A 6,000-nucleotide genomic window follows, 5' to 3' on the forward strand; every position below is an offset into this window, starting at 1 on the left:
AGAGTACTAAAATTACGTTTCTTCTCTTGAATTTTTGGCATGTTTGACAGCCTGGCAGTCAACTTTGGCACCACTCAGGAGTTGTCAGTCAAACTTATTGTAAGATTTTAGCATCCAAACAATCATTCCCCATGGGTTTTAAGAGTACTAAAATGACGTTTCTTCTCTCGAATTTTTGGCATGTTTGACAGCCTGCCAGTTAACGTTAGCACCACTCAGGAGCTGCCAGTCAAACTTTTTGGTAGTTGTTTGCACCTAAATAATCGTCCCCAATGAATTTCAAGAGTACTAAAATGACATTTCTTCTCTCGAATTTTTGGCATGTTTGACAGCCTGCCAGACAACTTTAGCACCACTCAGGCCCTGCCACACAAACTTCTTGGTAGTTGTTTGCACCTAAAAAATCCTCCCCAATGTGCTTCAAGAGTGCTAAAATGACGTTTTTTCACTCGAATGTTTGATATTTTTGACAGACTGTCAGTCAAATTTGGCACCACTCAGGAATTGTCAGTCAAACTTATTTTTTGATTTTAGCATCCAAACAATCATTCCCCGTGGGTTTCAAGAGTACTAAAATTACGTTTCTTCTCTCAAATTTTTGACATGTTTGAAAGCCTGCCAGTCAACTTTGGTACCACTCAGGAGCTGTCAGTCAAACTTCTCGTCAGTTTTTCGTAGCCAAGCATTCATTCCCCGTGGGTTTCAAGAGTACTAAAATTACGTTTCTTCTCTCGTACTTTTGGCATGATTGACAGCCTGCCAGTCAACTTTGGCACCACTCAAGAGCTGCCAATCAAACTTCTTGGTAGTTGTTTACACCTAAAAAATCATTCCCAATGGGTTTCAAGAGTACTAAAACGACGTTTCTTCTCTCGAATTTTTGGCATGTTTGACAGCCTGCCAGTCAACTTTAGCACCACTCAGAAGCTGCCAGTCAAACTTCTTGGTAGTTGTTTGCACCTAAACAATCGTCCCCAATGAATTTTAAGAGTACTATAATTACGTTTTTTCACTCGAATTTTCGTCATTTTTTACAGCGTGCCAGTCAAATTTGGTACCACTCAGGAGTTGTCAGTCAAACTTGTTGTCAGATTTTAGCATCCAAACAATCATTCCCCGTGGGTTTTAAGAGTACTAAAATTACGTTTCTTCTCTCGAATTTTTGGCATGTTTGACAGCCTGCCAGTCAACTTTGGTACGACTCAGGAGCTGCCAGTCAAACTTCTCGTCAGTTCTTAGCATCCAAACAATCATTCCCCGTGGGTTTCAAGAGTACTAAAATTACGTTTCTTCTCTTGAATTTTTGGCATGTTTGACAGCCTGGCAGACAACTTTGGCACCACTCAGGAGTTGTCAGTCAAACTTATTGTAAGATTTTAGCATCCAAACAATCATTCCCCATGGGTTTTAAGAGTACTAAAATGACGTTTCTTCTCTCGAATTTTTGGCATGTTTGACAGCCTGCCAGTTAACGTTAGCACCACTCAGGAGCTGCCAGTCAAACTTTTTGGTAGTTGTTTGCACCTAAATAATCGTCCCCAATGAATTTCAAGAGTACTAAAATGACATTTCTTCTCTCGAATTTTTGGCATGTTTGACAGCCTGCCAGTCAACTTTGGCACCACTCAGGAGCTGCCACTCAAACTTCTTAGTAGTTGTTTGCACCTAAAAAATCATACCCAATGAGTTTCAAGAGTACTAAAATTACTTTTCTTCTCTCGAATGTTTGGCATGTTTAACAGCCTGCCAGTCAACTTTGGCACCACTCAAGAGCTGCTAGTCAAACTTATTGTTAGTTTTTAGCATCTAAACAATCATTTCCCGTGGGTTTGAAGAGTACTAAAATGACGTTTCTTCTCTCAAATTTTTGGCATGTTTGGCAGCCTTCCAGTCTACTTTCGCACCACTCAAGAGCTGCCACTCAAACTTCTTGGTAGTTGTTTGCATCTAAAAAATTATCCCAAATGGATTTCAAGAGTGCTAAAATGACGTTTTTTGACTCGAATGTTTGACATTTTTGACAGCCTGTCAGTCAACTTTGGCTCCACTCAGGAGCTGCCAGTCAAACTTATTGTTAGTTTTTATCATCAAAATAATCATTCCCCGTGGGTTTGAAGAGTACTAAAATGTCGTTTTTTCACTCGAATTTTCGTCCAGTTTAACGATAAATTGTTACAAAATGCACGAACAGCTGTTAGCTAGTCAATGAATTTCGAACTGTTGACTACAAAAACAAAAGAATCTGAAATTTTAGTGAAAATTTACGAAATTTAAATTAGACAAAAATCCAAATTAAAAATCCCATTTAACGTCCAATAATCAAATTGATGCAAAATCCTGTTATAAAAAACAAGAATCCAACGACCAAATTTGGACCACAACGAATAAACGGAAACAAAAAAAACCCTATAGTAATCTGAAAAAAAGTACCCTTATCAAGGCAAGAAAATTTTAAGTGGTAGAAATTGACAGTACCTACGAACAGGTGCTCTCTCTTTGATACCTGAGAATCGAATGAGGGTCAGTAGGCCAATCTGTTGTAAACACAATATAGATATCTGTCACAATTACATCAGAAATAGAGAAAGTAAAAGAAAAATAGAATTCATGAAACAGCTACGTTATATGTAATTAATCATATTAGCATAACTTTTGTTCAACCCATCCAAATCGGTTTTTAAATTAATAGATAACTTTTTTTGTTTTTTAATATAAAGCATTTCCATGAATTCCCTCTTTCTCTCATTACTTTCACTATGCAAAATTTGAACATTATCCCAGTCAAACTCATGGTCAACATCAACAAATTCCTATGTATGTCTGGCAAGAACACTCTTATAACAGCGTCCCAAACGAACATCACTTTTGTGCTCCTCTATCCTAGTATTAAGAAGTCTGCCAGTCTATCCCACGTAATTCAACCCACAGATCCTGCAAGTGATCTTATAGACAACACCACCCTTTTCAAAATTATCCAAAGGATCCTTGCAAAAATTTATCACCGAATCCATTTTAAATGAAATGCGGAAAATAGTATGAATTTAAAATTTTTTTAACATGAGTTCAATAGTTTTAGAAATTTGACCAAAAAATGGAAGAACAAAAGTATTAAACGAACTATATTCCTTTAACTCTTTCTGATTATCTAGAAGCAAATTATTAATGTCTTTGTCAACTAAGTTTTTAATTACTGCAATTTTGTTTTGAAAGGGATGAGCAGAAAGGAAATTTAAAATTCTACCTGAATATGTACTTTTTCTGTACCAATTGGTAATAATATTACCATTCCAACCCTTAATTATTTCTATGTCCAAAAAACTGATTTTATAATCCTGTTCTATTTCGTGAGAAAATTGAAGTTTTGGATGAAAACTGTTAAAAGTATCAATGACAATCTGTAACTTTTCCAGAGGAATACATAATAAGGTATCGTCGACAAACCGAAAATAAAAAGGCAAAACAAAATCTAATTTCCCAAAAACAAAAACCTCCAAATCCTCCATCACTAGTTCTGCTAAAATCGGGGAAATGACTGAACCTATTGGAGTACCAGACTTCTGTCTATAGAAAGATCCATTAAATTTAAAATAAGTTGACTCCATAATAAAAAATATCCCTTCAATAAAATCTTTTTGACATAAACGAGTACGGGTTTTTATATTAGTCCATCTATTTAAAATTGCCTTTTTAACTAATTCAAGGGGTATACTCGGAAACATTGCAATAACATCCAAAGATATCATGACATGGTGATCCGGAACCCTTTTTTGAATGATTTTTTATTTATTTATTATTATTTATATATTTATTTATTTTTGTATCTTTTTTATTTTTTTCCGAAAAATTTTATTTTTTATTTTTTTTTTTGGTCTTTTCTTTTTTTCAGATTACAATAGAGTTTTTTTGGTTTTCGTTAATTCGTTATGGTCCAAATTTGGTCGTTGGATTCTTGTTTCTTGTAACAGGATTTTCCATAAATTTTAGTGAGTTCTAAAATGACGCACATGGAATTATCGCGAGCTCCAGGACATTTGAAGACTAATAATATCTATATTTTCATAATATATATCCACGTGGACAAAGTACAGTAGGGGGTTGGGGGTGTTTGTAAAAATTCCATGGCCGTCCACGAGGAGGAGAGGGGGGGGGGTCAAAAATTGGTCATAAATTGTCCACGTGGTATATGGATGGCCCCCAAGCCCTACCAAAAAATAAAATAACTTTTTCAGGACTTTCAACAAATTATAATTCCTTTTTCGAGAATTTTCCTATATTTTAAATCGTTTAGATTGAAATTAAATGTTTTAAATTTTCCATGGTATTTTCGTGAAACTAAACTAAATTGTCACCTCCCCCCAAAAAAATGGTTAAAATAAAATTATTATTTAGGACATTTGAAAAGTTATAATTCCTTTTTGAGATTTTCCAGGAATTTTAAATTTTTTGGCTCTACATTTGAATGTTCTATTTCCAACAGTATTTTCGTAAAATTAAACTTAATTGTCAAGTCTAATCAAAAAATTATAAAATAAAATTGTTAAGGACTTTTAAAAGTTACAATTACTTTTCAAAATTTTTTCCTTAATGTTCAATCGTTCGAACCAAAATTTAAATTTTTTAAATTTCCACAGTATTTTTGTAAAATTAAACTAAGATTACAAGTCCTACCAAAAAATGGATAAAATCTAACTAAATGTTCAAGTTCTATAAAAAAATGTTTGAAATAAAATTATTTGGTACTTTTTAAAAGTTATAATTCTTTTTTGAGATTTTTTCCTGTATTTTGATTCGTTTGGACCCAAATTTATATTTTCTATTTTTCGACGGTATTTTCGTAAAATGAAACTAAATTGTCAAAACCAATTAACAGATTTTAAAATAAAATTTTGTAGGCCCTTTAAAAGTTATCATTCCTTTTCGGGATGCTCTCCTGTATTTTCAATCGTTTAGATCTAAATTAAAAAATTTTAATTAACCACAATATTTTCATGAAATAAAACTGAATTCTCAAGTCCAAAAAAAATTGCTAAAATAAAATTATTATTTACGACTTTTCAAAAGTTATGATTCCTTCCTAAATTTTTCCACGTATTTTGAATCGTTTGAATCCAAAATTTAAATTTCCTATTTTCCACTGTATTTGCGTACAATGAAACTACATTGTCATGCAATACCAAAAAGTAGAAAAAATAAATTTTGTTTAGGACTTTTCAAAAATTATAATTCCTTCTGTGAGATTTTTTCATGTTTATTGAATCACTTGGATCGAAATTTGAATTTTGACAATTTTTCCACCTGATGTTCGTAAAATTAATCTACATGTTTAAGTCCTACAAAATCAATAAAAAATGTTTCATTTCAAAATGTATCCTTTCGCGAAGAAATCACAATTTAAGATTGCAATATCACAGTCTAACAGATTTCTTACTTTGCTAAATTTTCTAAAAAAAATATTTTGTTTTTATTAAGTGATAATATCAAGAAACGCCAATGTTATAAGGTTAAAAAACTTATTCGTATACTTTAAAATTTCTACTTTATTTTATCTGATACCTTATTAAACAATAACAAAAATTATTTTATAACAAAATGACATTTCGAAAAAACCTGCTTAGCATAAAATATGTGTTTGATGTGTAAATAATTTTTTATGAAACAAACCAAGTTTCTATAAGAATGTTAGTTATAAAACTGTACACTTTAATTCTTCATTCAATAATGAAATAACGAAATTCTACCAAATTCTTTACAACAGCATGCACACTTTTTGATATCCCTTAAAATTATCAAAATCTTTGGAATTACTTTGTAATTGTTTAAGTCTCTTGAAAATACCTGATACTTTTTTAAATATTCTAAAATGCTTCCAAAGATTTGAAATCCCTTCAAGCTTTTGAAATACGAGGGTAGTTCAATAAGTCCTTAGAATGACCAACAGATGGCGCGCGAATCGCTCCAAATGATCTGTTTTCAGTCAGCACCACTCCCGACTAGATATAT

The sequence above is a fragment of the Belonocnema kinseyi genome, chromosome 3 (genome assembly GCF_010883055.1).
Source record: "Belonocnema kinseyi isolate 2016_QV_RU_SX_M_011 chromosome 3, B_treatae_v1, whole genome shotgun sequence".
Lineage (NCBI taxonomy): Eukaryota > Metazoa > Arthropoda > Insecta > Hymenoptera > Cynipidae > Belonocnema > Belonocnema kinseyi.